This window comes from Callospermophilus lateralis, unplaced genomic scaffold (genome assembly GCF_048772815.1).
Source record: "Callospermophilus lateralis isolate mCalLat2 unplaced genomic scaffold, mCalLat2.hap1 Scaffold_199, whole genome shotgun sequence".
Lineage (NCBI taxonomy): Eukaryota > Metazoa > Chordata > Mammalia > Rodentia > Sciuridae > Callospermophilus > Callospermophilus lateralis.
In genome coordinates this window covers 209,483-233,531 of record NW_027512988.1, presented here as the reverse complement: position 1 = coordinate 233,531, position 24,049 = coordinate 209,483, and positions in this window count along the sequence as shown.

Sequence of the window (24,049 nt, the reverse complement as noted above, 5' to 3'; positions counted from 1 at the left end):
ATTTTTGGGAATCATACCATCTTCAAAATCAAATAAAACATGATTATTTATATTCATGGAAAGGAGATTATATTTTTCACTGGATATGAAACTTACCATATTATATGTAAACATTTGAAAAGGAAAAGACTAAATTTTAGTTTGAATAGTGTTAATAAAAAGTCCTAAAAGTTGTGGAAAAATCCTAAAATTATTTTTTGCCTAACCAATACCTGCTCCAATCTCCCATGTTTGAAAAAGTTGAGAGAATGACTTGGGCAATTTAAATCAATAATCTCTTAACACAGTAGCAAATAAAATTTATTATTAGTACGTTCAAATTATATCTCTTTTGAAACAAGTAGAACTGAACCATAACCTTACATTCACAACAACATACACACAAACAAGCCTTCTCTACCTAGCCACCCTAGAAAACTTCCAAAATGTTTAGTTCTCATAAATAATTTCTAATGGATTCAAGGTATCATAAAACTCACTCAATTAATCTTTAAGTCCACATTATATTTGTAATTTAATAGACCAAGATATTTTAAAAAGCTGAAGCATGGAATATTTGACCATTCTCATGTGAATAGAAGAAACTGTAAAGAGGCAGTAACCTATGAGTGCTTTGCTTACTGGCTTCCTCACATAAGGAGATATTAGCAATTTTATGAATCTATGTCTATTTACTGTTCTTTCATTGCTTCTCAATATGATCATGTTCAATAAATATATTACAGAATGTAAGCCTCTGTATTTGAGAAGTTTTTTAAAAGAGAAAATGGAATGGACAAATTTTCCAAATAGCTAATAGTTAATATTTTAATCACTAGTGTTTGTCCTTGTGTTTTAAAAAGGATACAAAGTTAAAATATGCAACTTTTCCCTTGATTCCAAAATGGAACATCCGAACATGATTTAAACCTCATTTGATTATCAAGGTGATCACTACAATCCTCAGAATGTGGCATCACTATAAGTACTATGCAGACGTTGATGTCAAGGGTGATGCTCACTCACCATCCAAAAGACAGATTCTGATTCTATTGGTTATCCTCAGGAAACAACCTCGATGACAGTTTATGCATGGGTCACTAACTGCTAATTACATAATTGATTACCCAGCAAACATAACACTTAGAGCAACCACAGTGAGTCAATTACTGGTCAATATATTAGAGCTTCAAATATCTTTAATCTCTGATCTCAAGAAACTTACTTTTTATGACAGCAGAATAAAAAGCCTAAATTGATCAACCCTGATCTGCCAAATTCAAGTTCTACAGGGTGGGGTCCTAACTACAGTCCTATTACTCATGAGAAAACTGAGGCTCTAAATGTTAAATAACCTGACCTACACCAAACAGTAGTGAATAAAAGAGTGGTGTTCAATTTCTGCCCTCTCTGACTTGAAAACCTGTGCTCTTTCTTTCCTCAACATTCCCAAGCACTGTAAAGGTGGCTTATTTTCCCAGCAGCTTTTCTTCAACAGGGAACAGAAGGAAGAAACATTCTGTCCTCTCTGTGGAGGTAATTCCTTCTCTGCGCTTTCTGAGGCTGCCGGTAGTTGCACCTCTGTTATGATTATCAGGTTCCATCTAATCATGGACCTCTCAGGATTGGAAAGGTACTTGGCAGATGTCTCATCTGGCCTTAATGCACTCAAGCCCACAGAGACAGAGACCATGCAGGCACACTACTGTTGGTACAGCTGGGACCCAGATGCTCTCTAGACACCAGGGAACATGCCCTCTCATCTTACCATGCCATTATTTCTCATCAGGATTCTCAAAGCTTCCTCACTTCCAAGTTCTTTCATATTCATTCAAATAATACAGAATTTCACCCAGATCTCATCAGTTAGATTACTTCACTTTTCCCTATGAAGGAAATTCTCACAGAGGAAGTGGACTTGTTGCTTATCTGTATTTATGTGGTGTTTCTCTCTAATGGTTCTGGTTAACAGGCTCTGTGCATTTTCGACTATGATGCTGGCTTACACACTCAAACTAGGTATCAGTCCTTATAAAGCTCAAGTTACGCATGTCTAGGCTTCTAAGACAATATACATTCTTTCATATCAATGTAAAGTTTCAGTGCTGTCCCTACCTGGCTTACCCTAAGAGCTGCCTAGGGAGATGCTTCAGTTTTTGTATAATTGTGAATGATTTTTGGTTTTTGTCATGAAAGTGGTTTCCTTCTGCAAATTTCTGGTTAATTTTTTAAAAATTATTTTGATCTCAATTTTGCTAACATATCAACCAGAATAGAAATGAAAAGGAACCATTGCTTTTGTATAAATTAACTCCCAGGCCCTCCCTCCACAAAGATACTCCTTTCACTGACAAATTAAAAAAGAAGCCCATTCTGCATGGACAAGCTCCAGGCCCAGTCATTTGGGGACCATGAATAGGCCTCTAGGCTCAGTCTGAATTTGAGCTTCTACTTGTTGCTTCAATCAGGTATCTCTTCACAATGTACTTGAAGTATATTCTCAAAGGTGGATAAATCCCTTGGTAATTATTCAGGGTATGTACAGTCTCCCCATAATATTTTTATGTACAGGGCATACAAGGTATATGGGGAACCATCAAAACAGAATATGGTGGCCACACTACATCTCTTCATACACCAGGTTTTGGGGTCTGGGCCTTGGTTATGCAATGATAAGGGCGATTATGATGTAGACAGTGCATTTCAGATGTGTCTGCAACTGACTCCCTTTAATGTCACATTAAATATGTCATTGTTTTCTCAACTTTTCCAAAGTATTTTTATTGCCACTATTTTGAAAGAGTGTTCAGGAACAACTACATCTGATTCTCGAATGGTTTCGTGATGATACTCATATAGAAGATAAATCATAGTCACAATTCCATTGAATTGTTCAGAGTACTTTCAGAAGACTTCATATCTAATAACTAGTCAAGCATTTCTAAGTACTTCAGTAGGAACGGTGGCTGTATTTATCAATTCATTATTGAGACTCTTTGCTAAAAATGCATAAGTAATTTAGTACCCTTGATATAGTTTATAAAACATTATTGTAAGTGAAGTTTACATTATTTATTAAGATTCTTGGAGTTATGCTTCATATAAAAACAAACAAAGAAACGTTAAAAAGGATAGAAGCTAACATTATAGATTTTTCCATTCCCAGAGAGACTGAACATAGGAAAATGTAGGAGACTAATCTCTTTTATTGTTATGTTAATGGAAACATTTTTATCATTGCTATTCTTAATAGCATTACATATGTAGATTTTAAAAAACTGCCCTTCTGTGTATTAACAGGGACTACTGGCATCTATCACCTTTGTACTGTCAGTGAAACTTTATTGCCCTATGAATTGTTTTTGTGTCAACTTGCTGTAGGAATTTTTCTGCATTTTATAAGAAATAATGTGCTGCTGAAGACTGAACTGAGATTTGAAAAACCGTAGGTGTTAGTTTAGAATCTTCTACTTATCCATCAGTTAACCTTCGAAGATTCACATTTGTCAAGCTCATAATCCTATCTCTAGAATGGGACAAGAAATACTTTCCCTGGTTTCTCCCATATGATCAAGGTGTTAGGGGCAAATGATAATAATATAAAAATATTTTAATCTTGTGACACTCTATGCAGAAATAAAATGTAATTATTTGATGAATTTCGGCTGGATTTTGAAAAATGGTTTGATTTCTGTTTATTGACATCATCTATCATGCACTTCATTGACATCATGTGATCAGCCAGAATAATTTTCTGAATATCATCGTTCAGCTAATCCACTTTTATTATCAAGTTTTAGCCCAATAAAATGTGCACTCACATTTTCTACTGTCTTCATTCTGAGTACTTTATATAGTCCTCCCAGAATAGATGTTGAGGGTTGTACTTCTCACACCAGGTATATTGTCTACCTGTTGAAGGCCAGTTGCTGCTGTTTCTAGGTGCAATGCAGTGATTTGGCTCTGTTTTGCTCACTGATATATCTCAAGCATCTTGGGATTGTAAGTAGCTCTTGTGATCTTTCAATAAATACTTAGTAAATGAATAAAAACTATTCTCATCCTTGATACAGAAAACATCTGAGTACAAGTATAAAAAATGTTATTATCTACCCACGGCATATTTCTAAAAACTATTTATGGTCATTATTTTTTTCTCTTCCTTCTTCCTGTCAACACAAGCTGCTCTGTGCTGTACTTGAGGAATGCCAGTAGATTTAGCTGGCATGAAACTCATCCATACACAGAGAGCATTCATGCTTCTCGCTTAAAACACAGTCCGTAAAGACCAAGAGAATGAACAGCAGAGTAGGATCCCTACAATTCTTTTCCCAATATTAAGATTCTATATTTTCGCATACTGTTTTTATTAGTAGGCATTATGATTATGAAAAAATTCAAGTAATACAAATAAAAAATCAAATAGTATGAAGAGTTAATGGGGAAAGTTTCTCCCTTCAATGCTCTATCACTATTTTCAATATTTTCCCAGAACTATCTGGCTACCAGTGACCTATATATCATTTCAGATATAGCTCTCAAGATCCAAAGGGTATCATGATATATATATTTTCTTACAAAATGTTTTGTTCCAGTACATATTGGTTGTCATTTATATCAGTTTATGGAGGTTTGTTCTATTTCTTTAAGGCCCATAATAATATAATACCATATGGAAAAAAATGAATATTCTGTACCCTTTGGTTTTTTAAATCTTTTATTACAAAAATATTGAGATAAATATTCTTATCCAAATTTCTTTGTAATAAAGGGTGAATACATTTGTTGCATACAATTCTACAAGTGAAATGACTCTGAAATGTTACATGAGACTTTAAAGGACTAAGCAGTTTTTTGCAAACATTTTGTTATGTGATCCCACGTATATCACTCTACCATCAGCGCAGTATATAATCAAACTTTCAAATATGAAATTAAATTAGTTGAAAAACAATATCTTATATTTTTAAATTTTTAGTCAATTTTATTATAGGTGGAGGTTCTTATATAGTATTTTTCTATGCTTAAATTCTTGTTTTTTTTTTTTTTTTTTTTTTTTGGCCAGATTTCTCTTTACATATACTTTGCTGATTTTTCTATTGGAATTTTTATTGGCTTAATAGTAATTTAACAATTAAATGTTTGCATATTGAGTGTTATAATATCTTTATTTTGTATGCCATTAATTATAAATTTGGATAATAATATTTCTCATGCAAAAATGTTAAGAATTATGTAGTCTAAGTTATCTGTTCTTCATGACTAGATAACTTTGCACTATATTATTTGAAATGTTGCATTCTTGTATTACGTCAGAGAAAAGACTTCCTAACTCTAGTATTACAAAATATTCTCTGATTTTTTTCATAATATTTTTTGGATTTCATGGTTTTCTGTGTAATTTTTTTTAACCTAAAGCATATTCTGTTTTAAGGAGTAACAGAATTCAAACCTTATTATTATTATTTTAAATAACGATTTTACTCAAAGAAGATTTAAGAATTGGAATGTCCTTTTTTTAATATATTAAATCCATATTGGGCATCTGTTTCTTTCTGCTGCTCCTTGATTTATCAGTATATTTAAGTTGCTTTCAGTTTTTAAAGCTATATTCTGTTGCACTGTTTTACAGAGCTAATTCCCATCTTCTGTTCTCCTTTTTAAGAATATTCCTGGCAATTCTTGAAAGATTTTTTTCCAAGTATACACTATAATATGCTTGTTTAGTTTAAAATAAAATTAGTGTTTTTATCAGTGCTATGTTAAATTTATAATTAATTTATTGAATGAATATTAGAAAATTTTTTTAAAAATATGACTTTCTGTTTAAGTATCTCATTGCATCTTCTTGTATATTTCTATTTTTCCTTTTTAAAAAGTTTTGCTTAAGTAATTCATTTTTCTCTATTGTTATTGAAGGTAGCCTCTTTACTTCCATTACATCTTCTAGATGGTTGGTTTTATATAGGAACTAAATGTTTTTTGTTTGTATTTTCCTAGGTTTAATATAGTAACATCTTTACCATCTAACAATGTGTGTTCACACTGTTGTGAAGACAGATATCTGGATGCTTTTTATCTTTGTTTTATTAGTAGGCATTAAATGACAACCATTAAATGACAACACCTTTTTCTTGCATCTTATCATATCTCTTAGTAACTACTGTTCTACTTTCTGTTTCTATGAATTTGATTATTACAGATATTTCATATGACTGGAATCATGACATACCTGACTTTTTGTGAATAGCTTACTTCATATAGCATAAGTCTTTAAGGTTTATACATGCTATCACATAAATCAGGATTTCCTTACTATTAAAGCTTTGTATATAAAAGTCTTGTGTATATAAAACACATTGTGTTTTTCTGTTTAGGGACATCTGAGTTTCTTCTATTTCTTGGTTTTTGGGAATGGTGCTATTATGAACATAGGTGTGCAAATATCTCTTGAAGACCATGCTTATGATAATTTTAAATATATACCAAGAATTGGGATTTCTGTATCATGGGATAATTCTTTTTTTAAGAGACTCTGTACTCTTTTCCACAGTGTACACACCACTGTACAATTCTATCAACAATGCATAACGATTCCAATTTCTCCCCATCCTTGCTAACAATTGTTATTTTCTGTACCCTCTACCCCAATTTTTTCTTTTAACTGTTGCCATGCTGATGGCATGAGGTGCTATCACATTATGGTTTTTATTTGCATTTCTCTGATTAATAGTAATTTTGTGTATCTTCTCATATATTTGTTGACTGTATATCATCACTGGAGAAATGTCTATTCAAGTATTTTGCTTGTTTTTTAATTGGGTTACTTAGTTTTGTTTTTTGAGTTATATAATTTTTCTTATATATTCTGAAAATTAATTTCTTATCAGATATGTGATTCACAAATATTTTCTTCATTCTCATTTTGCAGGTAGCTTTTCACTCTGTTGATTTTATAATTCAATTTTTTTTTTTGGTTTGTATTTGTGTGATATATCCAAGAGATAATTACAAAGTCTACTATTTTAAAAATTTCCCCTATGTTTTCTTTTAGGAGATTTATTGTTTTTGGCCTTGAACTTAGGTCTTTCATTGACTCTGAGTTAACTTTTTAACATAATGTAAGACAGGGGTTCAACTTATGTGGACATATGAATTTCCCAACACTATTAAAGAGACTGACCCTTTCCATTGTTGACAATCATTTGACTGAGTGAGTACACAAAGGTTTCTTTCTGTGATCTCTATTTAATAATATGGGTTATATATCTGGTGAAACCAGTACAATGTTGTTTTGGTCTCTGTAGCTTTGTGGTATATTTTTCAGAAAGTCTAGGTTCTACAAAATGTTCTTTTAAAAAATTATTTCTACTATCTAGAGTTCCTTGAAATTCTATGTAAATTTGGGGGTGAATTTTTCTATTTCTACAAAAAAGCCTTTGGAACATTAGTAGAAATAATGTTGGATTTTTATATCTCTTTTGGTAGAATCACAATATCAAGTTTTCCAAATTGTGACCATAAAATGTCTTTATATTTATTTGGTTTCTCCCTTACTTTCTTTTTTTCAGCAATATTTTGTAGCATTCTGTATAGAAATCTTTCAACTTTTTGTATAGTTTTATTTATAAGTATTTTATCATTTTTATGCCATTGGAAATGGAATTGCTTTTTAAATTTTCTTTTCATATTGTTCATTGTTATTGTATAGAAATGAAACTGATTTTGATGTGTTATTGTGGTATTTGTTTATTATGATACTATTTTTGTTAAATAATTAGGATTTTCTAAGATAATATCATCTGATGATTACAGAGGTAACTTTATTTGCTCTTGATTCATAAGTAAAGTCTCTTAATTTTCTCCATTATTTGTGATACCGGGTTTTCCCTTGGTCTCTATCCATGTCTATATCTATCTGTACATGTATATAGTAAATGTTTTGTAAGCATGTGAACACACACACAAATTTATAACACATTTAATTAGAAATTATAGTTATGTGTGGAATATTTGGTAAAGAGTCAGGTAGAAAGAATGTCATTTCAAAAAACATGAATAAATAAAGAAACAGAAAATTAAGATCTTTTCTAGATAATTTATCTTTCTAGATACTCCACCAAGACACAAGAAGTAGTCATGTTGTAAGTGCATTTACTTAAATTGTGTTTGGTGCTTTAAAATGAATCATTTATAGCTTGGTATTTAATTAACAACTTATCAAAAGAAGTATGTTTTGTCAGCTTTCTTTTATTATAGCAAACATCTCAGATAATTAATTTATAAAGAAAAAAAAGTTATTTTGGTTAATAATTTTGTAAATTCTAGTCCTTGGTCAATTGAACTCATCACTTTTGGGTCTTGGCAAGGTAGCACTTTATTGTGAAATCACATGATATAACAAAACCTACTGACCTTATGATTACATGGTAAAAGAGAGGAACAAGAAGAGACAATCCCCTTCTGGGACAAGCCCCCAGTGACTTAAAGGCTGTGACTTCATCTCTTAAAATCCAATTACAATAGCACCAAGCTAGGTACACAAGCTTCTAACATATGGGCCTTTGGGAGATACTCAAGATGTGAGCTGTGGCAGATGGTATTGGGAAGGCTCTGCAATCTTTATAACTGAGTCGAGAATCCTCAAAGATCTCTAAAATCAATTTAAATTAGTAATGCTTAATTATGGAGGCTCAGAGAATGATATGAAAAAGGAAATTATATTCAGATTAGTGATATATTCAATATGTATATGTCTATGTAAATGTATTTTTTCCATAAACACTCTATAAGGGTAACCTTACCCACCTATAATAGCATTAAATTTTTAAAGACATCTTCTCTATTATGGGAATGGCATGTTGGTAAGTAAACATTTTGAAATTGCTCCTCTTTCAATTTCTGAAAATATTTCCTAATTTTTTTTCTTCCCATAACAGCCCACTTGATGCCACTCTTATATATACATACATGCCATGTAATTCATTATTTTTCTTCTTAGCTTTCCTCACTTTCAAGTGCAGAGGTTTATGCCTGCCAATCAAAATCAAGACCTGAACCTCAAAACAATCAGAGTTTATGATTGTCAAATAAGTGCCTAAATTCTCAGGGAATAATTAATCTTCTCTGTAGACCAAGCTTAAAATTGAAGTAAACAGTGATGGTTTATGCAGAGTTAAGGCAGCCAGGATGGAGTCAAACCTGAAGTGGGTAAGAGAGTGGAGATTAATGAATTCATGTACTATGAAAATAAAGATGTATTGTACATTCTAATTACTTTATGGGACTTTGTAAAGCATGTATGAACCATGCCTTAGATTCGGTAACTTTCTCTGTGATGTGGTGATTTTCATCTCTTCCTGTGCTCCTATGGAAATACTTACCTGAAGCAGGAGTCAATCAATTACAGCCCATGAATCCAACCTCAGTACCCCACCTGTTTTTTTTAATATTTATTTTTTACTTATAGGTGGGCACAATATCTTTATTTTACTTTATGTGGTGCTTAGGATCAAACCCAGGGACTCACAAATACTAGGCAAGCACTCTACCTCTGAGCCACAACCCCAGCCCCCTCCCCCACCTCTTTTTAAGAATAAAAGTTTTATTTAAAACAAAGCCATACCCATTAGTGTACTAATTACCTATGACTGTTTTTGTTCAACAAGGTCAGAATCAAGTAATTACAAGAGAGATAATTTGGCCAACAAGGCCTAAAGTATTTACTTTTTGGCTCTTTGAAGGCAAATATTAATGAACTCTAAAATTGTATGTCTTAATGTTAAACCCTCAGTATCTTCACTGTGTCAGCTGCATAGGAGATATGCAACAAAGATATAAGTAAATTAACGGATGTTATTTATTGGTTATAGAGCTTTGGAGATTTCTAAAACATCTTACTTTTAAGGAGGAAACCCAAATACACACAGTAAGTCAAATTCATTTACAATATAAACTGTGTGTATTAATATATTTGGCAGTCAAGTAGTCAGCTTTGAATAAGGATTCAATGATAGGGCATTGAAAGTGTAAGTTGTAACTTACTATATTTAATGATAACTGTATTCACACAAGTGATCCTTTGGATACAGCATATTTCTTCCAAACAATAAACATTTTATTACACTTTTCCACCAACATAGTGTTATTCTTCCAGACAACCATTTCAAGACTTAGTACCAATGTAAAACTAATTTAATCTCCAAAAATATGCAAAACCCACCAGGAAAGGACATAAATGTTAGAAAAGTAGTGCAGATTTTTTTAGTTCTTAATTGTTCTTTCATTTTCTTATTACCTTGCCTTAGCTCATGCCATACTTTTTCTCATGCTGATTTACAGAATCTGAAAAAGAAGGTAAAAGAACATATTCTGAAGGCAGGAAATGTGGAGCCTGCTGATTTTATAGAGGAAAAATCAAAACATTTAGCTATCTATGGACATTTTAAGGGAGTTCACATCAAAATAAGAGTCAGTCTGGTATTCAAAGAATTTTGTCTGTTTTTGTTTGTGTGGTTGTTTTTGCTTCCTAATATTTTGGGAAGGGGATATCTTTTTTTTTTTAAGTGTTACACCATAATGGATTCTCCAATGCTTTTGTGTTGTACCAATCTACAACTAGACAGTATTATGATGCTCCAATGTGTAATTTAGTAGCCCTTTAGCAAATGTCCCCATATCCACACTCCTCCTTCCCTGCCCACATGCATTTTGCCCACTTCAGCTTATCACTTAGCAGCTGTTTCAGCATCCTGCTGTCATCCATCCTCCACATGTATCCAGGCCAGTGGAGCTGCATGAAAGTGAGCAGGGCTTCATGGCAGGAGAATTGGCTGCTTGCCAGGACTTCATTATTAGTGATCCTTCTTACTGCTCATGTTTCATAGGCTCTTGGGTGACACTGAATCACGTTTTCAAGAAATTCAATGGAAACTTGTGGTAAGCCTACGTTTCATGGCCTCTGCTCTGTAGATGCCAAGCTTGGCTGGTGACAAGGATGGCCCTGTACAAAGCAACAGTGTAGGCAGATAACCTGCTTTTCACATTCTGGATAGTAACTTGACAAAGGTAATGGTGAATGCCTGTCCTCAACAGAGGAAAAATACCTCATCAGGATCCTGAATAACATTATGTTATACTACTATCACATTGAAGACCTCTTTTCCAAGAGGAACTAGGGTATTGGTACCTCTCCGTATGAACCAAACATCTGTTTTCAAATTTCTTAACAACCAAGAAGCTCATATTTTTGTAGGACAGTGTCAATGTCTTTTATAATAATTTAAACTCATCAGCAAAGTTAGGGGAAAACGTGGCAGAAAATAAAATTAAATAGAAATCTATTCTGAATTCATTTCTTGGTTTTAAAACAAATGAAAATGAAGACCAGGAAAGCAGAAATAGAATCTTTGAAGTGCTTTTTTTTCTATAATTTGGTTGTATAGGGAAAAAAGTCTCATAAATAAATCCTGTATTCTTGTCCCATAATCTGGTTTGTCTACTAGATACCTTGATGATCGCATTAGGCAAAAGAATTTGAATACTGTTAACTATGAAAATCTTTCAGCAATATCTATTCTAATGTGATTATATTTAATATAAGTTAGAGAGATCCTTCTCTTGACCGCTATCTCATCCTTCATAGGAGTTTCTCTTCACCTTCCAGAAAGGTGGAGGACAAACCACATCTGCTTGCCCGGAACTATATTTGTCACATTATTTCCAACTTCCTATGCTTTTCTCTCCATTAAAACCTGAATCATTGGAACACAGGAAATCTTGTCTCAGTAGTCACTGCCAGTATTTGGTACATAGTAGGCAATCAACAAATATTTGGAGAAACAGAAGGACATGTTCATACTCTACTGTACATCTGCAATATGCGCACATTTCAGAAGCTAAAAGTTACCACGTTTTCCTTAGAGTGATAGTAAATATTTTATGCAGCTCAGCTTCACAACTCATCCAATTTATCCACGTTTGTGTTTAACACACACTTCGAAACAATACACAGAAGTTAAAAGCACCATTATACATAATGGTAGAATTTCTGATTCAGACAAAGACAAATTAAGTTCGTTACAGTCATCAGCAGCTATGGACTTTGGGTAAGTCACTTGGCCTCTCTTAGCTCAAGTTTCCATATCTATAAATAGGATGATAATTATATCCTACATGGTTACTCTGAGGATGAAAAAGATAATTCTTGTAATGGCTTCTAAATCACACCAGAAAATATAAATCATAATGAATATTTCATTTCTCTTCATACTCAACTCTAAGTATCAAGTAAAGCATTGTTATTAATATGGAGACCTGCCTTGTTATTAATATGGAATATTATTTCCAATTATTAACTATTTGCCCCTCATATCTTAACTGTTCCTAGTGTATATTATAAATGCTGCAACAGCTACAGATTTTCATAGTATAATTTATTTCTGCTTTGCTTCTGAACTGCTAATGACAAATGGAGAATTAAAGCATAAAGTAATTTAATTTTCAAACTAAACAGAATTAGGGGACTAAGCATGGTTCTTTAGCTTTTAATGAGAAACACTGGTCTTTAGATAGAGATGTGTTAAATGATTAGTATATGAAGAATATATTTACCAGGATTTTAATATGCACATCAGGGTTCCTTTCTAGGTATTCACTTGGCCAGAAGAATAATGATTCCGTCTTTCTCTTCCTTGATAGCAGTGTGGCTGTGCCTCTAGCAGATTCATGCTGTTTAACTCTGCATATCCACTATCTGTGAAAGACTGGTCTTCAGAATGTTAACTCACATTTACAATGTTTGCAGTGCAGGAGTGAATCTTTAAAAAGACTTACTGCCACATTCACCACCCATTCTATTTAATAAAATGGAACACGCAAGTGGTTCAAAGTCACATTTGTTCTTCAATTCAGAAGGAAAATAGCACATTTCTAAAAGCAGATGTCTTGAATGGAGGAAATAATTGTCTAGGTCATTCACATGAGATCTAATTAAAAAAAATGTTGCTTTACCATCCTAAAGGGTGCATATATTTTTCAATCACTATTTTTTCAATCAGAAGTCAATGTTACTTTTGACTTGTGACACTTGGAAAGGAGACAGAAAAGAAGATAGTTTCAGATAGGGAGGTCAAATCTCACAGTGGAACAGATTTTTTCAGCACTGAATGTATCAATGGTATAGTCACAATTTAACCCTGATCAAAAGCAGCGCAAACTTTGTGCCTCCTTTTCTCGAGGTGGATTTTCTCACTCTTCGTATTTTGCAAATTGCAAAGGAATAGAGTTGGAACTGAAAAAGTAGTAGATAAGTGGAAAAGTGGATTACATGTAGGCACAAGAATGCCAAATTCTGAGATTCTGATGGAGTGAATATCAGCCCCTGGAAAGGGGTCTTAATAAAGGGCAGCTGTGCATGCAGTGCAGTCTCCATGTGGTACACTTTCTAAAATAATTGCCTCTGGGATAAGAAAGCCAATCCAGCCATTTATTTCCAAATTTCTAGACTGACCTTCTAAACTAGAGTCCCTTTATATGCCTGGATGGAGCTTCTAAGAAATATAACAGTTTTACCTTTGTACTTTCTGTAATTGGAAATGCAAGGAAAACAGTAAACCAGGATTGGTTGTTAAAAAAACAATATGGTTGTTGGATCAGGGGAGGGAAAAACTCTTACAGAGGATAGTCAGGACTGGCCTTTTTGAAAACGTGACAGCTGAGTTGTACCACAGAGTAGGGCCACAAGCACTACAAAAACCCCTGTGCAGGCCCTGAGGCTGCATATTGTTTGCTTTGTCTGGAGTACAGTGAGAGAAAGGTCAGCATGATAGGGTCTGGTCTACTAATGCCTTGAGTTCTTAGTAACCAGTTAATTAGGAAAACTTACAGCAAAATAAAATATTTTATTTAGAACTTTCATTGTATTAAATCATGTTTTAAAAATTCTACTCCAGAAACTAATATTTTATTAACATCCGTTTAGTCTGTTTTTAAAATTCCAGTCTCTTATTTGAATCAGATGTTTCAGAATTTACCTCCTTCCTGCTGCCTATGCTGGAATATAGTTCCTCTACAATGTTAAGGAGAACAGAGACAGGAGAGCCAAAAGAACAAATGACTTTCAGGCCCCTCACAGCCAAACTCTCAGTATTTTTCTGAAAATACTTCTGACCATCAGCCTCCAGGTGGGAGGTACTGTCTTGCTGGCTCCTGCACACTGTGTGTGAAATTACCTTGGAGGCCTTGTGGGTCCTCCCTGCTGCCCAGGTTTTTGATTTGGGAGTTTGGATTCCTATTTATCCCCCTTTTGTCATCCACACTGGCAGTCTACCTGCCACAGTGGGAATGCAGGCTCCAGGAGGGCCAGACAGCCATTACTCAAATTGATTTTTTTTTCACCTTCCAAGAAAGATTCAGAGGAAGTACAGCAAGTTTACTGACTAGAGAGACATTCAAGAGAGAAGCTGAAGGCCAGTTGCCCTTCAGAGTGGCAATATCAATGATCATCTTGCAGGCTACCATCATTTCTTTGGGGGAGTTCCATGCTTCTTGCAGCAAGCAGAGCATTCTCCAGAGGTACAATGAAATTGAGGTGAACCTTGTTCTTTTAGTTTTCTAAGTGTACATACTGGGGAGGGGAGAAGCGGAAATGGTAGCTGTTTTGGCATTTGGTGTCTCTAACAACATCCAAAATGAAGAGATCAATTTTTTTTTGAGGGGAGGAGGGCAGCCAGGATTGGACTCAGGGGCACTCAACTGACCACTGAGTCACATCTCCAGCCCTATTTTGTATACTATTTAGAGACAGGGTCTCACTGGGTTGCTTAGTGCCTCACTGTTGCTGAGGCTGGCTTTGAACTTTCATTCCTCCTGCCTCAGCCTCCCAAGCCACTGGGATTACAGGCATGCACCTCCTTGCCTGGCAAGATCAGGCAAATTTAACATTAAATCACACTTGATAAATACTAGGTATACTCTATAATATAATAGGAGTAGTATGGACTTTAAAATAATTGACCCATGTTCAATTTTGTCTTTTGGAAGAGCTAAATTCATTCAGTGCTTTAGTTGCTAAATATGGAAATATGGGGAAAATAATAGAATCCCATCTCAGAGAATTGTTGTGAAAAATAGATGAGTTAATAATATTTCTATAGCATTTGTAAGAGTATTAGCATTCACTGAGTTAGACTCAGAAAGTCTTGGATTATTAAGCTTTCTGATCAATAGTGATTTTTACACACTTTATTTTTAGATTTTTTTTCTACTTTAATGACTTAATTGACACAAAAAATTATATATATTTATAGTGTTCAATGTGATGTTTTGATATATGTATATATTGTGAAATGATTGGCACAATCAAGTGATTAATATATGCATCACTTCATGTGCTTATTTTGTGTGTGTGGGTGAGGATATTTAAGACCTACTGTCTTTGTAATGATTTTAAATGATCATTCAAATGTTTAAATGAAAAACAGAGTAGATAGAGCAGGGAAAGGTGGTGGCAGAAATGAGTTTAAGGTGACTATTGGACCAGGCCAAGTCATCTTTTTTGTTGCTGTGATCAAAGGACTTGACAAGGACAACACAGAGGTGAAAAAGTTCATTTGATATTCATGGTTTTGGAGGTCTCAATTCATAGATGGCCATTTTCATAGCTCTAGGCCCCAGAACATTATGTCAAAAGGGTGTGGCAAAGGAAAGTAGCCTGAAATATGACAATTAGGAAGCAGAGAGAAAGCTCTTTTCACCATGGACTAAATGTCAGTTTCAAAGGCATGCCTCCAGGAACTTACCTCCTCCACCCACACCCTTCCTAATTATAGTTACCACCCAGTTAATCCATATCAGTGGATTAATCCACCGATTAGGTTTAAGGCTCTCATAACCCAATAATTTCACCTCTGAAAATGATAAATTAGTCAAAAATAATTTCACTTCTTGCATTGTTTAAAAAATGAGCTTTGGGGGGACACCTCATATGTAAACCATAACACCAAGTAAAAATTTACAGGTATTTGAATGAAGTGCTACAGATAGAGGTGATGAGACATAGTCTTTTTCATTATGTGTTTTTACCTAAAGCTGTCAGGAGCCTCCAAAGAATTCTTCATGGAGCCTGAGGATAAAAAAGGGGACTCAAGATGGCTCTGACTTTTCAGTCAGAGAATCTAGGAAAATTCTTAGACATATAGGCCATGGAGACAAGATGAGAAAATTAAAATAAACAAAAAATATAGGCATCAGAAAAGGAAAAAATAAATAAACTGTCCTTATTCACAAATAATATACTTTTCTACATATTCAAAAATCCTTGATTTGGAGTTTTAAAAATCTGTAGAAAAGAAATAATGTTTTTTATAGGTAGAATAACAGATCACCAAATATATCCACACCCTAATTCTTTGAATGATAAATGTGATGCTTTACATGGCAATAGATTTTGCAGATGCAATTAAAATCATAAACATTGAGATGATGAAGTTTTCTTCATGGACACAATCTAATCACCTGCATTTTTTTTTAAATCCAAGAAACTTTCCTCACTGAAACAAAGGAGATGCAATGACAAGAAGAGGATCAGGGATGGTCACAGGAGGATTCCATGCCCAATTGGTGATTCTAAGATGTAGAAGCTATGGGCAGAGACAGAAGAGAGGCCTCTTTCACATAAAAAATGGAGAATTCACACTTCCAGTTGCATGGAGCTAAATTCTGCTAACACCTGATGAACAAGGAAATGCAATTTCCCCTAAAGCCTCCAGAAAGAAACACAGCATGCCAATACCTTGATTTTAGCCCAGTGAGACTCTTACCAGACTTTGGACCTAGAGAAATGTAAGCTAACTAAATTTGTTTCCTGTAATGTGTTACAGCAGAAAGAGAAAATTAATACACATAACATCAAATTTGTGACATATCTTAAATGTACATTTTTTAACATAAAGTCATTGAGTTTACAACCACAATCCAGTTTTAGAACATTTCCATCACCCCCAAATGATTCCACATGCCTGGTGCTAATCTCAGTACCAACTCCCAGTTGAGGCAAGCACTATTTATTTCCATCTACATTGGATTTTTTCTGTATATCTTGTACAATATGTAGTCTTCTGTATCTATTTTCTTTCACCTAGAATAATGTTTTTGAGCCTCATTCACATTTGTGTACAAGCCTTGTTTGGACTTGTGTTTTATTTGGGGCAGATATCTATGATTGGAATTGCCAGGACATGGGATTATTTTAAATTTAATTTTTCTAGAGAAGTCCAAAGTGACAGTATCATTTTACATTCTCATAAGCAACATATGAAGATTCTAGCTTTTCTGCATCATTTCCTACATCTTATTGTCTATCTTTTTAATTGTTGCTATTCTGGAGGGTAGGAAGTAGATTCTTATCTGTTTTTAATTTGCCCTCTCTTAAATACTAACACCAAGCATCTTTCATCTGTTTATTAACCATCAGTATATCTTCTTTGTTTAGATGTCTGTTCTATTGATTTGCCCATAGTTTTAATTGTTGTCTTTTTATTAAATCGTAAGAATTCTTTATATATCCTGATGAAGGTTGTTCATCTGATATGGGCTACACTAATATTTTTTTCTAGTCTGTGGTTTGCCTTCTCTTTTTCTCAGAGTATTTTTTGAAGTCAAAAAGTATATTTAAGTGAAATAGAATACACACACACACATATTTTTTGTATCTGGTTACATTGTTGTTATATCTAAGAAGCTTTGTTCTAAATTAAGTTCTCAATTTTTTTCTCCTATATATTGTTCTAGAGGTTTTATAATTTATCCCTTATATTTTGGGGTATGGTTCATTTTAAGTTAAGTTTTTCATTTAATATGAGAAAAATGCCTAATATATTTTTAATATTTATATTTCAGTTTTCGGTGGACATAACATCCTTATTTTGTTTTTATGTGGTGCTGAGGATCAAACCCAGCCCCCGCATATGCCAGGCGAGCGCATTACTGCTTGAACCACAACCGCAGCCCAGTACCTAATAATTTGCATGGGAATATCTGATTTCTCAAGCATCTTTGGTAGAAAAGACTATCATTTACCACACTGAATTGCCTTTGCACCTGTGTTGAAAGTCAACTGAAGGTAAATGTTAGGATTTATTTCTGAACTTTCAATTCTTTCCCATTGATCTACATATTTTTCCATATACCACAGTGTTATAATTATTGAATTATATGGAGGATTTACTGTTCTCCTCATTGATAACATTCCAGAAGTCATACATCATTGTAGCAGGTATGTTTTTTAAATAATGGGAAGTAGTATAGGGTTTTCTGTTAAGTGTTTCAAGATATATTTGAAAAGATACACTGAACTCAATTTTTAAAAAATACTCTGAATTTAAATTCTGATTTATATTACAAAAAACTACCTAAGTAGTGGTGAACAAAAAATGAATTTAGGCAGGTAGTGGTGACACATGCCTGTAATCCCGGTAACTCAGGAAACTGAGGCAGTAGTATGGCAAATTTAAAGCCTGCCTCAGCAACTCAGTGAGGCCCTGTGTAATTTAGTGAGATTCTGTCTCAAAATAAAAAATGGAAAGGGCTGGGGATGTATCTTGTTGGTTAAGTTCCGCAGTCTGGCTGGGCACAAAATCACGAGCCACTTACAGCTTTGTAGATTCAAACAGCAATTCTTTATTCCCAAACTCACACCGGCCCTCTACAAACACGTTCTGGGGAAATCCATGTTCTTGGGGAAAATCCCAAATACTCTCTGAATCCTGGGAGAACTCAACGGAAACTACAGGAGCGGCACGTCTGAGGCAGCAGGATACGCCCTATTCCCAGCAGGGTACACCTTAAACCTGGAACCGCCCTAAACCCAAGGAGAGCCCTAAACCCTGATCCGCCCTAAACCCGGATCTGCGCTGGTCCTTGAGCAAGGTCACCTTACATGCAATGTCACTGCAAAATGTCCAAGGCAAGTCCATTTCCACGAGTCCTTCCTCTAAGCAATATGGGGTACGCTGGCAAGGAAATTGTCATACCTACTTGGCTAATGGCTCTCAGCAGTTAAGTACACCTGGACTAAATCCCCAGTACCAAAAAAAAAGTGATATTAGTAAGAAGAAGACAGAAATGAGGATCTTTGGCAAAAGAAAAATGAGAAATTATTCTAGGGAATGTTGAGATGGGAATGAACAAAGAGCACTGACCACAGCCCATCAGCTTTCTGGCTCTGGTGAGGTGGAGGAGTTCCTTTTTGATGAAAGGAAGCCATGTTTTTCAATTTAAACAATATTTTGGCAAGTAATTGTTTACAATTTTCTTTTTTAATACTTAGTTCTTTCTTTCTTTCTTTTTTTTTTTTTTTGTGGCAGTAGGGTACCAGGGATTGAACTCAGGGGCACTCAACCACTGAGCCACATCCTCAGCCTTATTTTGTATTTTATTTAGAGACAGGGTCTCATTGATATGCTTAGTGTCTTGCTTTTGCTGAGACTGGCTTTGAACCCACAATCCTCCTGCTTCAGCCTCCCTAGCCACTGGAATTACAGGCATGCACCACTGTGCCTAGCACTTAGTTTCTTAAATAAGTATCATACTTCATATAACATATAGAAATTTGTCTTATTGTTTTACAGTGAACCAATAATTAATAAAAAAAAAAACTTACCCATTTACTATTGCTTAGCATTCCCCAAATTACATAAAGTTGTGGTAAGGACAACATGAGGTAATATCTAGCTCAGTGAAAATAATTAGAATAAAAAAGTTAATATATGTTGTTTTTCTGTTTCCTTCTGCATATCATCCATATCATATCTAGTGAAAGTAAAATTACATTTGACAGTCAGAAGTTCCTTCTAAGAATCTTTTTTTTAATATTATGAAGTCAAAATGAAAATTAAAAAGTACCAACAGAAATTTCACAGAACATATCCCACAAGAAGGACAAGAAAATGAGCCTGCAATTAGATAAAACTGCATCCTTTCAAAGAATTGTATTATTAAATATTCAAGATTATGTGCATTAGTGAGGACATAAACTCATAGACATACCTTTTTTGCAAGGCTTCTGACAGTAACCATTAAAGAAGCATTAAATGAAACTTTGAAAGGGGAAGACAATTCAAGAAAGGACCAATTTGAACTACTCACAGACACTGCTTTAGATGACACATTTAGGGAACAAAAGACAAAAGAGAATCAGAAAGAAAAAGTCATTTAGAGACAAAGTGGCCACTGTCCATTGATTGAGAGGTCACACTTTAAATCATCTTGACAGCTGAAAAGAGAGAAGAATATAGTTTTCCCAGAAGGTAGTTTTTAATTTAAAAAATAAATAACTTAATATAAAGAAAAAGACACCAAAGCTGACCCAAAAATGACTAAGAAATTTAGCTGAAAAAGATATGCCCAAATGTAGAACTAAAGCCAGATAAAGAACATTTTAAAATTGGCTGCAGTACAGATGAAGGAAACAACTCACTATCTTGCCATTTTCTGTCTCCTTTAGAAACTTTGTCTCCCTCTAGCAATATTCTACCCTTCCATTCAGTTTAAGAATAATCTTATTTTTTCCAGCATTATCTGGATTTATGACAACGTCTGTTTTTTTCATAGCAGAAGCATTTATTAAATTTATTTCTCATGACAAATGTTTTCTTGACTTTGTAAAAATAGCAGCAACACCACCATTCTTCTTCATTTTCTAAATCCTGAATATGTAAATATTACCTAACAAATTGTTGTATATTCTATAAAATATACTAAAGGAAAATAAATAAAATGAGTATCATTAAAATGAACTCCCATCTCACAGAGTTTTGACTGAACAGGGTTGGCATTCATGTTGTAGCTTTGGAGACTATTTTCTTGGTGTCATTTTGAAAGATTCAGAGATCCTGCCACTTGGACTCATGCCACACTTGTATACATAGAGAAACCTGGAAGAAGCCACCTAAATTATTTGAGCAAATAGCCAATTTTTATCTGAATTATAGGAATGTCAGAAAGCATTACTTAGTGACCAGCTACTCAGGTGTTTAGTAAAATGTGGGCATTAATTGGGTTGATGTTCCTTAATCTCATCAATGTATTATTCTCCTTTATAAGTTAAGCAAATAATGAGATTGATATAATATTAAAAATCCTGTGAAGATTGAATGAGATAAGACATAGAAAACTTTTTATGAAGTGCCAGAAATGGTAGTCATCCAGCAAAAGTTAGATAAAGTAATAGAGCAATAGCAATAGATGTGATTGTAATAACAGATAATAGTAGTAACAAAAGGACTACTAGTCAAGAGCAATTATGATATTAAATTTTTTTTCTGAGTCATCAAAGGAGAAACTTTTAAATTTACTTTTATTCTGGAACACCAACCTGAATCAAATAAGAGATAATATTTATATAAAAAGGGAGTGAGGAAAATAAGTAACAATAAAACTAGCCTTAACTTTATAATATTCTTACACTATAATTAATACTTTACATACACATTCTCATATCTCTAAAAATATCTCTTATGGAAAGAATATTAGTGGAAATCTATTTGTATGTGGCGAATGCATTTCTACCTGACTTGATTTTAAAAGAGAGAAATACTTGAGTTATATTTGAAGCCATAGGGCCAGCAGAGATGAAAGCAACTTTGGAATGTCTATTACATGTATCATCTATGGTTTTCACTACAGTAACTATGCTTCTCTTTGTCAGAAACGTGTCTGTAGTCACCTCTGGTTTCAATGTTATGGAGATTCCTGACCAAAGGGGTCAAGGGTCTCGTTTTCCTCCTTTACAGTCTGCATAAGGATGGATAAAAAATCTCTCTGACCAAATCTTCCAACAGTGTTCTCATATCTTGGGAGTAGAGTTAGGAGTTGACCAGCCAATCTTATGTGGCATGACCATCCTGTGTCCGGGGGAAGAGCTCTGTTCAATGAAAAATGCAGGAAGGATTTCTAGGAACCAAAAAAAGATAGCTACCACCCCATATAATCAGAACTCCTTGTTTATAAATAAGAAATTAGCACCTGAGAACATAAATAATTTTAAAGATTCAGAATTATAGTAAGAGTGCTCTTTTGTATCTCTGTGACTGCAACATACATGCCAGTCCAATGTGTCATGTATTGCTATTGTAGCTTCACTGATAATTTATAAAATGAATTTGAGTAGTAGGTATTGAATAACAGTCAGGAAATCCATACTGGTCCCCAAAATCTATTTACTAAATCTTCTCAATTTGCTTAATAACTGACAAAACTTCAATTATGTCTACAAAAAATTGACTAAGCTTTATCAAATTTACACTGAACTGAAATGCTTAATTATATACATTATATTCATTCTGTGAATAGCATGTTTGCTATTTATTTAGATTCTGAATTTTCAATAATTTCAGCATGCTCACCAGCTCCTCTCATTAGTAATGCCTCCCAAAAATCTGTGAAATGTTTGCATTATTCTTCTGTATTTTCCAGAAGAGCCCACTGAGCCCCAGAGAAGGTATCTACACATTTAACATAGCTCAGTCATGGCATTCTAATAACTTAGTTTTCTTGACCATGGGTAAAATTTCAGTAAAGGATATTTTATGGGATGTTTTGGAGAGCCAGTAAGTATTCATGTGTATACAGGTGTGCAAATTTTTCAATTCAATAGGTTATAAGATTCAAAAGTTCAAGATAATGAAGGGTCTGGAAATATTCATTCAACAACTTCTTTATATATTTGACTTCTAAAGCCATGGATTTAAACATTTTTCTTTCTCAAGTTTAACTTGATTATTTGGTTTTGACATGAATCCCCCAAATATACTCTTTTTCTATGTGCTTTTTGTGGTTCTACAGCAAACTAACACAGTAATACACAGTCTGTTATGCTTTGTTGCATGATCAACAAAGTAAATAAAATGTGTCTTGATATAATTTTGTTTTTGAGATTTTAGTGGTTACAATTTATTAAGCTATTTATAAAATAAGATTAAATTTTGCTGTGATTACCTAAGTTTCCCTTCTGTGTCTACCATAATATTCTTTATTGTTGTTACTGTGTAAATTAGTGAGCAATCATTCCTTTTGTTTTATGGCTCTGCATTTTATCATACAGACCAGTGTGATCATCACTCTTTGACCTAATTGCAAACCTGCCTTAAAAATAAATTACTCTATTTTCCCAAGTAGATAAGAAATTCAAATTTTTCATTATGCAAAAAGTCCTATTTTTAAAGGAATTCGAAAGTTACTGTTATCATAATCCTAAATAGATGAAGTAATGGTGAAGAAAACTGCAAAGCAAATACGAAATTTAATAATGGCCTTCCAACAGCTTGCCTTTCAAATTTTTAGGAATTCATTAAACAATGATTGAGCAGCACTGACAATTAAATTACTCTCATATGAGGTATCTAGCCATATTATGAATATTGCATACTACACTGTTCACATTTCTAAAGGGATGTAGAAAACAAATTGGATTTCAGATAATTAACATGAGGTTTCAATTCAGTCTCCAGACACATCCCACTCTCTTTCCAAGCAAAAATAATTGGGATGTAACTGTATGAAGAGAGTGAACATTAAAAATATTAAAGAAATAAAAGGAATAGCATTTGTGGCTTCATTAGATGCAGTTTACCACGCTATAAAATAATGTGGGGGGGCATAATGCACTAATATTTACTAACCTTATAAAGTAGTCGATATCCTGTCCAAATTAAGCTTCTTAAAAACCTACAACTATAAGAAGTTGCTCTTTATTTCCCCCAAGATGTTTATGCAATTGGTAAAAATCATAGTGCTGAGTGACAAAACTGAGATTGAAACCTGCACATGTAGGACTTAATCATCACTGCACAATAGGATTTTGTAATACACAAAGAGTCATTATCCACATTTCTACTTCTGGATCACTTTTTGGTGTCCAACATCTATGTTTCTCCTCAAAATTATCAAGAAAACTTATAATCCCATCTCATCTCAAAACAAAGAAAATAAAATAGAAAGGGCTGGGGATGTAGCAACATGGTAAAGCATCCTGGGTTTAATCCCAAGTACTGCTGAGAGAGAGGGAGAGAGA